The sequence below is a fragment of the Chiloscyllium plagiosum genome, unplaced genomic scaffold, assembly GCF_037043375.1.
Source record: "Chiloscyllium plagiosum isolate Xiang-an unplaced genomic scaffold, Cpla_swu_hap1 HiC_scaffold_21, whole genome shotgun sequence".
Taxonomy (NCBI): domain Eukaryota; kingdom Metazoa; phylum Chordata; class Chondrichthyes; order Orectolobiformes; family Hemiscylliidae; genus Chiloscyllium; species Chiloscyllium plagiosum.
In genome coordinates, this window is record NW_028270159.1 from 29,769,246 (window position 1) to 29,781,437 (window position 12,192).

At 39.5% G+C, this 12,192-nt stretch overlaps 1 protein-coding gene across 1 annotated transcript in view; it reads right to left on the reverse strand.

Annotated features, from left to right (window-relative positions):
- LOC122564812 (uncharacterized) overlaps positions 1-12,192 on the reverse strand; it is a 107,387-nt gene that overhangs the window by 90,295 nt on the left and 4,900 nt on the right. Inside the window, exon 2 of the mRNA XM_043720095.2 lies at positions 1,392-1,482. The gene's annotated coding sequence lies outside the window, so the exon portion shown is untranslated. The remainder of the gene's footprint in view (positions 1-1,391; positions 1,483-12,192) is intronic.

Sequence of the window (12,192 nt, forward strand, 5' to 3'; positions counted from 1 at the left end):
TTTCGTTATTTTGTTTCCTTAGTTGTGAAAAATCCTACTTAACTGCAAGATAACAGTTTATAATCACAACAATCATTAGACCTAACACAAGTACCAATGTCATTTCTCTTCTCCTGTAAAGGAGAAAAGAAATAATCTGCCAAAGAGCACACAGTAAAAATGTCATCCTCCACTGTATTTCTAAGCTTGGGAATGTCCTCATGACTGTTTTATGGAAAGTTTTCTACGCAAATCACATATTACAACACAAAATGTGCAGCTACTAAATTTACGGGTGCAATTTTTCTTCTGATGCTACCATATATCATCAGCGGGTAAATAGAAATTGTCCTGACCAATTATGGTATATCATTTTAATTTCAGGGAGTTAACACTTTTCCCACTCTTAGTGGTCTTAAAATAAGACACAAGTAAAATTCTGATTGGGTTTGATCCATGGCAGACTTTAAGATAAAATAGTGGTTAACTACACATTGTTGTCTGTCATGTACAAACAGGCACCACGTGGCTCAGTGGTTAGCACTGCTGTCTCACAGTGCCAGGGACCCAGATTGAATTCCAGCCTCGGGCACCTGTCTGTGTGGAATTTGCACATTCGCCCTGTGTCTGCATAGGTTTCCTCTGAGTGCTCCAGTTTCTTCCCACAGTCCAAAGATGTGCAGATAAAGTGAGTTTGGCCATGCTAAATTGTTTATGCTGTTCAGGAACGGTGTAGGTTAGGTGCGTTAGTCAGGGGAACTGTAGAGTAATAGGGTAATAGGATACTCTTTGGAGGGTCAGTGTGGACTTGTTGGCAAAAATGGCCTGTTTCCACACTGTAGGGATTCTATGTATTTAAAATTAGCATCAGTGCAATTAAATTCAAGTATTCTGATACTGATCAGGTCAACTGAGAGAAGACTGGTATGAAATGCAATTACAAGCACAGATTTAAATAAAGTAAAATAATGGGGCTGCTGGAAATTTGAAACCAACACAGAGAAAGCTGGAGAAACTCAACAAGTCTGGCAGCATTTGTGGAGAGAGGAACAGAGTTAATGTTTTGAGTCCAATATGACACATCTTTGGTTCTGAAGAAGTCATACCAGACTCAAAATGTTAACTCTGTTTCTCTATCCACAGCCCAGCTGAGATTCTCCAGCAATTTCTGGGATTATACCAGCAGAGACTTGTTGGGTTGAATGGTTTGTTTCAGTGCTGCATGTTTTATTTAATTTTGTGTCACACAACCCCGTATTATTTTCCTAAGTAGCGTGTGATTAACAATATATTTACATTTCTGTGTATTTATGTTAAAGTGTGACTTGCTGCTTTTGTCTTATTCCTGGTAGAGGAACATTGAAAAATGTAGTGTGGGAGTAGCAGAAACTGCTACTTTAAGCTTTACCTACCCTTTAGAGCAGTTTGGTTATTTCCTGGAATTGGTTACATTCTTGTCAGAGAACATTTCTTTTCTTTTATTGTTCCTTTATTCCCTTTAATCTGTCAAAAGATTGAAATAGTATTTACTACATTCAAAAGGGGTAGAGGCATCTGCTCCAAAGCTCTATCTGGCAGAGATCTGCTCTGTTATTAAAGACATCTTTGGAATCAAACCATGCACCTTATTTTTCTCTACAAAACACCTAAACACAGGTGTTACTCACACGTCTGAGTCAGCCTTGGTTTAGTAGTAATAATCTTGCCATTGAGTTGGAAGATCATAGTTTCAGGACCCACTCCAGATTCTGGAACATGTAATCGCTGGGCTGACCCTGCAGGGTGGCACTCAGGATGTGACATTACCTTTCAAATGAGGCATTAAACTGAGGGCCCTGTCTCTTAGGTGGATGTAAAAGATTGCACTGGTCTTCAAAGTGAAATAGGATGTGTTCTACCCAATACTTAGACAAGCCACACCTAAGACTGCTTGTGTTGTACAGCATCCCGATTACTTGTTTCATCGCTCCTTGTGGGTGCTTACTGTGCACAGTTGAAAAATGTGGTGCTGGAAAAACACAGCAGGCCAGGCAGCATCCGAGGAGCAGGAGAATCGACGTTTCAGGCATAAGCCCTTCAATTTTCAACTCTGGTCTCCAGCATCTGCAGTCCTCACTCTCTCCTAGCTTACTGTGCACAGCATGGTAGTTTTGTTTCCTGCACTGCAAAGGCAAATGTATCTTCCTTGTTCTTGATTGTTGAGATGGCAGTACTCAAACTGAAAATCATGCATCGATGTCAAATTTTCAGATCTGCTCTGCAGTGCAACAGTGTTTTGATATTCCAACAGGAGTTGCACATACATTTAAGACTCCATTGCATATTGCACATAGAAGAAACCTTTTCCATACATCTGTAACTTCACTAGAGGTCAGCCTTCATTCCTAGGCAGGAAGTTCAACACTTCCCATGAACATACTGAGCTTTGTCCTTCATCACTTGTAGTAAGCTGCTCAAGCAGCACTGCAAAAGTCTGTTGGTTAGGGAGTGCTGAACAACACAAGCAGTCTGCAAATACAAAGAAAAAAAATACTGTTTTTTTTTAATACTGATGTTCATTGCAACCTTTAATTCTCTGCAATATAAGACACTACATGCACTGAATTTATGAATTACTTTCACACCCAGGGTAAGGCAAAGGTATTGTGCTGCCATGGAAACTAACGTGCATGAAAGGAGAAAACCTCTGGAAATGCTGTTCATCGCACATGTCTATTCTGTACGAACCTCTCGTTTCATACAGAAATGAGTTTTGAATTTGTATGACAAAAGAGCTTTTAATAGCAACAGGTGAGTCCTTGGTTCCCAATGTCATTAGGCAAAAAGAAGAGACAGTATTTTAAATGAAAATAAAACAAAGTTACAGCATTTTTGTAAAAATGCAATGTAATCTGGATTTCCAGCTTCTTTCCATTTTGATCATTATACATAATGTATTCATTTCTGCCTTTTGAATGGTGGCTACACATCTTTGTGCAAGTTAGAAACAAGAGAGACGACAGCCTCTTGAATTGCTCTATAAAAACAGTATTTACATTTACAAGTTATTATGCAATTAGACATTACTTCTCATTGCACGCAGTTTTAAAAAAAGTATTTGAAATAATATAAAGATTTAAATATATTTACAGTCAGACACAAATCAAAAAAGACTATTTCTAAAATAATAGCAATTCCACAAATAAGTAATATTCTGCAATGATTGTCTCAGTGCTATTGCATAGTTGATCTCAACTAATTCTTATTCTACTCATTTTCATTTCTTTTGATAGAGTTTTTTTATATGGAAGTCTCAAAATGTGTTAAACATGTTTGATAGTCTTTAGAGCTCCTACTGTAGTCTCCACTGAACTAAAAATCTCTTTGATCACTAAGATCAAAGAAGCTTGGCTCTCTGAGGTATTGATGAGACTCTGCGCTGAGCCATTTTCACCTCCAGTGCACCTCACTTTTCAAATTTATTTCAGAGTACAAGAGCTCCTGTCCCCAATCAAAGACTGAAGCAGCCAGCCAAAAATAAAGCAAGCTTGCGCTCTCTAATATCCCATCATTCCCACGGCAATTGGGTAATCCTTACCAAATTAATGCACATACTCTGGTGAGTGCACTGCCAGGTGAGTTCCTACCATCACTGTGGGGATTGTCCCCCTCAAAAACTGTGGGGTTTGGGGGGTAAATAAAGTTCCCATCGATTTTGCTGAGATGTACCTATTGTTATGACCAAGTTCTGAGGGGGTGAATAAATTCCTGTCTTTCCATTCCTGAGATTGGTATAATGCAGTTTGAATTTATAAAAAAGGTGTGCTTTTTAATTTGTGTCCAATTTGGTCACCCTATATTAGGATAGATATTATTAAGTTAGAGAGTTCAGAAGAGATTTACAAGGATGTTGCCGGATATGGAAGGTTTGAGTTATAAGGAGAGGCTGGATAGGAGATTGAGAGGTGACCTTAAAGAGATTTATAAAATCATGAGGGGTGTAGATAGGGTTAGTGGTAGGTGCCGTTCCCTAGGATAAGGGATTTCAAGACTAGGTGGCACATTTTTAAGATGAAAGGAGAAAGATTTAAAAAAGGTGAGGGGCAAACTTTTTACACAGAGGGTGGTTCCCAAGTGGAATGAACTTTCTGAGGAAGTGGTGGTTACAGGCACAGTTACAATATTTAAAAGACATTTGGATAAGTACATTAACAGGAAAGGCTAAGATGGATATGGGCCAGGAGCAGGCAGGTGGGACTAGTTCAGTTTGGGATTATGTTCAGCATGGACTGGTTGGACCGAAGGGTCTGTTTCTATGCTGTATGACTTTATGTACTTCACCACATGTCATACTGTAGGAAAGCAATCCTGCCTCATCACTTGAGGTAATCTAAATTAAGTAGTTCATTTTTTTTTATGCAAACTCTCTCAGTGAAAGTACAAACTTTACTAGAAGGTAAAATCTGTCCCAATTGCATATCACGTCCATACATACACTACCATCTAAGCAAACAGAATGTTGTACAGTATGAGGGGAGGTGGAATTGAAACCAATTACAATTCTTAAGTGAAAGAGTTATAAGTTCCAAAGTTGACCATTAAGATCCCTGGTGAAGCCTGCAAAACCAGTTTTTCTTCTGGAGACAGTCTTTTCAAATTGTCATGTCTTTTTTCCAAACTGGATGCTATGGTCCTTGAAGTTCCCTTATATTTGAATTCTCTATCTCTGTGCTATATCTCATTCTATAACAGAGCTAGGGTTCCAGCTTGAGAATTGCAAAATGAGAGACAGGTGATGGTACATTCTGTGGGGAGTTATGGATTAATTATTATCTCAGTGCTATTGCATGGTTTCCAGTTTTGGTCATTTGTTTGCAACAATAGTTATGTTTCCAGAATCACCAAGTGTTGCTAAGGGAGGCCAAATAGCCCATCATGTCTGCACTAATTCTCTAAATGAGCACCGTAACTTTGCATCATTCTCCTGCCTTTTCCCCAGACCCTCGCCTATTACTTCCACCCAAATAATTATCCAATGCCCTTCTGAAGGCCTTAATTGACTCTATCTGTATCACACTACCAATGCATTCCAGACTCAAACCATTCACCATGTGAAAACGTTACATAATATTTCTATTTTGTATTTATTATATTTTATGATATTTAAGTTTTGTAACATAACAAAATTTATAAACCCCTTTAAATTTGCCTTCTCGATCCTTTTATAAGTGGGAGCTGTTTCAGCAGGACCTGTCTGTGTGGAGCTTGCACGTTCTCCCTGTGCTCAAGTTTCCTCCCACAGTCCAAAGATGTGCAGCTTAGATGGATTGGCGATGCAAAATTGCCCTGTAATGTCCAGGGATGTACTGGATAGATGGATTAGCCATGGTAACTATAGGATTATAGGGTTAGGGTGAGGGGCTGTGTCTGGGTGGGATGCTTTTTGGAGGGTCAGTATGACACGATGGGCTGAATGGCTTTGTTTCGCACTGTAGGGGTTCTATAATTCTATGATCTACTCTTCATGATCACTCATAATTTTGAAAACTTCTATCAGATCTCCTCTAAGCCTTCTTCTCTCCAAGAACAGTCACAAACTCTCCAATCTGTCCTCATTACTGAAGCTTCTCACACTAAAACCATGTTTATATATTTCTTCTCTTCTCACACGAATGCATTCACACCACGCATACAGAGCTGAATTTTACATCTGTTTAGCAAAATGCAAGTTGCATAAAGATTTTTGGAGGGAATCTCACAGCAAAGCCTAGTGAGATTCTTTGTCATGTTTTACCAAATACACCTCATTAACTACTCACCCTGCCCCATTGGCATTTCTGATGCCCATTTCTAGCCCCATCTTATCATGCATAACAAGTCACCACTCAGCATTCAACTGCAGAAAGACTGACATCACTTGTGCCAATGCCATTTACGCACTCGACAAAGCATCGGAAATCTGCCATTGCCCCTCACTGGCAACATAATAGCAACTACAAAGCCATGGTGCCACAGTACATAGTTGGCATGGCTGATACCCCTTCACATATCTAAGTCTGTTATCTCACCAAAGTCGCTGCTTAATCACCAGGCCACATATTTTACCTACTTTTAGATACATTCCACCTGAAGTCCCTGATTGAGTGCCCATTCTTTTCCCAGTGCCCAGTGGTCACATCTAACTTGTCATTATTGAGTAGGGGAACAACACATACAGGCAAGCAGTCAGACAAGTCCAAACCTGAGCCAGCAGAAGTGCACACAAAGGAAACAAATACAGACTGGGATCAGGGACTGGTAAACGCCAGGTGCCAATCTTTGTGGATGAGGGGTGCAAGTGGTTTGTGGCCATGAATTGTGCCCTGAAGTGCTGTTTTGTGTTCAGTAATATGGCGGCTCCTCACTGCCAGCGGCCAGCTGAAGCCACCACATACCCGCTGAGATTGCCATGTTGAGATTTCTCAGCATCGTGTTTATTCGGCGCACTTGGTAAGACAGAAAGTTGAATATTAATGAGGCAAGTTGAGAGTTAGTAAGGCGTTTAACAAGTTATAATCCCTTTAATTGGCCTCTCACCACAGCCCAGCGAGAGACTCATTACTGCACGGCAAAATCATAAAAGGTGGGAGAGAGATGCTCCTGACATTGAGATAAGCATCACCACGCTCTCAGCTGATCCTACCACGAATCTCACCGTAGCCCATCTTTAGCTGAGATTTAACATGAGTCTTTCATAAATTTACCACAACCTCCATGTTCTTGCTCTTTTACTTGATTTTCCTATGAATAAAGCCCAGATACAGATTTACTGTATATCCATCTATCCTGCCACCTTCAGCAAACTATACCATAAACATCCAGGTCCCTCTGCTCCTGTACTGAAAACAAACAAATACTGGAGATAACAGTGGGTCAGACAGTGTCCGTGGAGAAAGAGCAAGCTAATGCCGCGAGTCTAGATGACTCTTCATCAGAGCTGACATGAAGTGTGGAGCGGGCAGCATTTAAGTTATAGTTTGGGGGAGGTCGGACTAGTGGGTGTAGGGTGCTGATGGAGAAAAGATGTTGATAGTTCAGATTAAGTGATCGAAATGTGACAATGGCAGAACAAGACAACAAAAGACACCATTGTTCTGCCAGTCTCACATTCCAATCAGTTAATCTAAACTATCAACATCTTTTCTCCATCAGCACCCTACACCCACTGGCCCTGCATCGCCACACCCCCAAGTATAGCATAAATACTGTCCCCGTCACACTTCACTTCAGCCATGATGAAGAGTCATCTAGACTCGAAATGTTAGCTTGCTCCATCTCCATGGACACTGTCTGACCCATTGTGATCTCCAGCATTTTTTTGTTTTCAGTACATATTCCAACATCTGCAATAATTTATTCCTATCCTCAGTTCCTGTACATCCTTAAGTAATTGTACCTCCTACTTTACGTTCACGTCCATATTCATCTGACCAAAAACCATCACCACACACTTCTTGGCACTGAACTTCATCCGCCATCCATATGCCCATCTATCTGTCTACTTCACCAACTTGTCTATGTCCTTTTGGAATTCTCTACTATCCTCTTCACAGGTTACAATGCTTTCAAGTTTCAGATCATCCACAAAGTTTAAAATTGTCACCTGCACACCAAAATCTAGAATATTAATATGTAGCATAAAAAGCAAAAGTCACAATACTGAATTCTACTACAAACCTTCTTCCAGCCCATAAATATGCATTTGCCATTATATTCCATTTCCCATTATTCGATCCAATTTGAATACAATTGCCACGTTATTTAGAGGTTCCTTTGTAAATTTCTGTTGAGACTAGGTATTTCAAATCAGGTGGCCTTGGTAACCAATTTAAAGTGTCCATCTTATTTTTACTTTTCAAAATAAAATCAAAGGCTTTTATGTCAATTGATGTGATTTGAAAGATTAATAGCCGGTTTTATCATATCACTGTGCTGACCTATCAAGCTCGCTTCTATGCTCTCACATTGCACATTTTCTTTTCTTTCAAGAAACCTATCTTTGCCAGTTGTGGAATTATGGATCAGTTAGATCTAAATGATAAATAATGATTTGATGATGAGTGAAGTTTAATTTATGCCAAGGCAGTAAACGATCGCTTAAACTGGTGTTTTAGTTGGCAAACACCACCTACAGAGGTAGGAGGAATGTGATTACATTCAAGATCTGACTATTCACCATTCAATGTTGAGAGACTGTAGGTGGTTATTACTCTCAGACCAACACAGGTTAGAACAAATGAGATGAAATGTAGTGTGATTGGAAGTTGAATATTAATTTGCTTTTCTCTCATGCTAAACCATAACAAATGTAAAAATTTAATGGTATTCACTGTATTAATGAAGGATCTGTACAATCCAAGTAATTGATGAGAGATAAATCAACCTGTTGAAATAAAATAGAATCAACCTGGACATTGGCTTGAAGTTGATTTTCTTTCTCAATAGTGTGAGCATTGATGTGACAATTAAAGAGCAGCAAGCAAGCTCATCTGGCAAATTGAGTCAGTTTATAACTAGTCAAAGAGTAATTCATGGTGGAGAAACAGATGTTAATTCAGGCTCCTTTCTTGTCAGGAGATTCATTCCATACTCCCAGAAGTGTTATCAGGCCTGAAAGAAATCTTAGTTTAATTCAGTTTTCTATCTTTCATTTAAGATATTTCATTAATGTTGTTTGTGATTATAATGTAATAATATATAGAAGCATCATCGAGAGATAGTGAGATTGAAACTCTCTCCAAGGCTAACACATCCTTCCTTAGAAACAGACCCAAAATTGCTCACAATATTCCAAATGCTGTCTGACCAGAGCATCACCACTACATTTCCACTCTTGTATTCTAGCTCTCTTGAAATGAATGCTGACACTGCATTCGCCTTCCTAACTGCAAACTGAACCTGCATGTTAACCTTAAGAGAATCCTAAACTAGGAATTACAAGTCTCTTTGTGCCATTTAGAAAATAGTTGATGCCTCTTTTCTTCCCACTAAAGTGTATAACCTCAAACTTTCTGACATTATATTCCACGTGGGACTTCTTTGCCTGTTCTGAGTCCTTCTGCAGCCTCCCTGCTTCCTCCACATTATCTGTTTCTTCACTTTTGTGTCATCTGCAAACTTAGCAACAATGCCCTCAGTTCCTTCATCCAGATCATTAATGTAAGTTAATGACCGGTGGGATTCTACACGGCTCAGCACTAGGCCCCCTTGCTTTCTGTGGTACGTATGAATAATTTGGATTTGGATGTAAGGAGACGATTAGGAAGTTTACAGATAATCCCCAAATTGGCTGCCAGGTTGGCAATGAGGAAGAAAGCTTTGGAATGCAGTATCAGATGAACAGAACAGTGACAAATGGAATTACATCCCGGAGAAGTGTGGGAATGGGAGAGCCTAATAAGGTGCAGGGATATACAATAAAAGGTAGGTTACAGGGAACAGTAGAAGATCAAAAGATCTCAGAATGCTAGTCCACAGATCCTTAAAGGTGTCTGGATAAGTCAATAAGATGGTCAAGAAGGCATACAGGATACTTGCCTTTATTAGCTGAGGCACAGAAGATAAAAGCAGGAAGTTAATGCTGGAACTATATAAAAGATTAGTTATTGTTGGTTAGTGATTGTGCTGAGATGGTACTGTCAAGATTTATGAGGAAGTTGCCCAGATTGGGGAAGTTAAGTTATAAGGAGAGATTGGATAGGCTCAGGTTATTTTCTTTGAAAAAGATTAGATTACTGGGAGACATAACTGAAGTCTATAAAATAATGAGGACTTTCGATACAGTGGATTAAAAGAGCCGTGTCCCTTTGTTTGGAGCACACATAACCAGTGGGCATAAACGTAGGGTAACAGGGTTAGAGGGAATTCTTTTTACCCAGATGGTGGTCAGGATCTGGATTTTTTTGTATAAAATATTTAGTATCTGAAAGAGTTAATTAAATTCCTGAGAGAGGCTCTGCCCAGCAAGATATAAAGGACTACTTCTGAAGCAGTCAACTGATTCTGCTTTGTTCTGTGCTTGTTACACACTATAAGAGAACGTTTTGGTCACAAAATTTTCTCTCACTCTTAAATTGAGCCTAGAATCTCAGAAGGGATGATCATGTATCTTTGATGTAATGTAGTTAGCCACTAATATATAATAATCCTATTTACTATTCATCACAATTGAGCACACTTTCTGCCTAAAACATTGCATGGGCATCCTTTGGTATCAGTTGCTTACACTACTCCCTGTGAGAATGATGGGGCAACAAAATTCCAAAAATGCCTCAGATCGTATCCAACATTATAAGGTGCTGACAACAGTGAGGACTTGGCTAATTATAAGAGGACTCAGCATAACACAGACACAATGGGTGTGTCTCATTTGCACACAAATGAAAGGCTATGTTGTAAATCTCTACAAACCTACAATAACGAATATTGAAACACTCTTCAGGACTGCTCTCAGAACACATTCTGAAGAAGAGTCAAAACATTAACTCTGTTTCTCTCTCCACAGATGCTACCAGAACTGTGGAATTATTCCAGAAATTTCCAATCTTGTTTCTGGTTTCTACATTCTGCAGTTGTTTGGCTTTTTTTTAATTGAAAATCTCTTTCCAACCTGGCACGGCATTTGTTTAGAAATTGGAACAACACAACTATCACGTTTCACAAGAAGGGAAGAATACTTTCTATGAGTTATACGGAGCCACATTGTTTGTCATAAAAGTTTATTTGGTTCACTAGTTCCTTTAGGGATGGAAATCTGCTGTTCCTACCTGTTCTGACCTAATGTGAGTCCAGACCCCCAACAATGTGGTTGATTCCTAACTGACCTCTGAAATGGCCTCGCAAGCCACTCAATTCCAAGGCAATTAAGGATGGGCAACAAATGCTGACCTGGCCAGTAATACCCACATCTGTTGAACAAATAAAAATAATTGCATTTTTTTTAAGAACACGTTAATGAATTGGTTACATAAAACATGTCGTGGAAATCACCTCTGTAAGTTAATTACATGCAACCTAAGTGTTTACAATTTGCGACTTAAAAGACAGAAATAATAATAAAAAAATCAATTTTAACAGAGGAGGAACCTATTTCACCTAAAGCAAATTGATATCTCTCTTATAATACTTGACACAGCCTGTGAGGAGATTGGTGAAGTGATGCTGTGGGAAGAATATAGTAACCTTCAGAAACAGGTGGTCATAGGGCACAGAGGAATTTCGAAGCTGACATAACCCAGGAGGTAAACACAGGAATAACAAACCCTGTCAGGTCTATAACAGGAAGGGGTGTGATGCTTAAACAATGCTGAGTAGAAGGAAACTGGTGATCATCTTTGAGCATACCTTGCAGTATCCCATTGCCCTCACTGTCCATTGTCTCAGGCTGAACATATAAATTACAGGCAGATGTAGGCCATTCAGTACCTCAGGCCTGCTCGATTATCTCAGTTTACTATCTGATTCCAATCCCATATATTCTTCATCGGAAAGACCATTGATTTACAACTTCAGAACATCACCCATCTTCACTCTGCCTCAGCACATTTTGCAGATACTCACCTGTGCAATTGCCACCTCCATTTTACCATTGGTCCACAACCAGTCTCACATTCTGAATGTACCCATAAACTTCAGCTCCTCAGCCAACCATCATCTATTTCGCACCAAGTCCCACTCACCTAACATGCCTTTGTCCACTGGTCTACATTGGCACCTGAACAGCAACACCCCACTTACATAACTGTTCAAATATTTTCATGGTCTTGTCCCTTCCTGTTTCTGCAAGACCCCCACCCTACAACATCTCAGAGCCCTACATGCTTGCAAATCCAGTCCCACTAATTTTCACTTCCTTCAATCCCCAATTCATAGTTGTGTCTTCAGCTCTCAGGGCCCTGAGTTCTGGAATCACTTCACTAAACTTCTCTTCCTCTCTCTTCTTCTTTAAGATCCTGCTTCAAATCAGTGTTTTTGATTAAGCTTCATCATCCTGCCTGATATCTTCTTCTGTGCAATGTTTTGACTGATTATGCTTCTGTGACACACCTTGGGATGCCATGGCACATGAAAAGGTGGTATTCAAATATAAATAGTAACAGTAAATTCAGATGAACAGAAAGTATTAAGATTCTCAATGATTATTGAGGTAATCACTTGGGTGATTGCTCATACCAGGCTCCTCAAATGTCGATAATC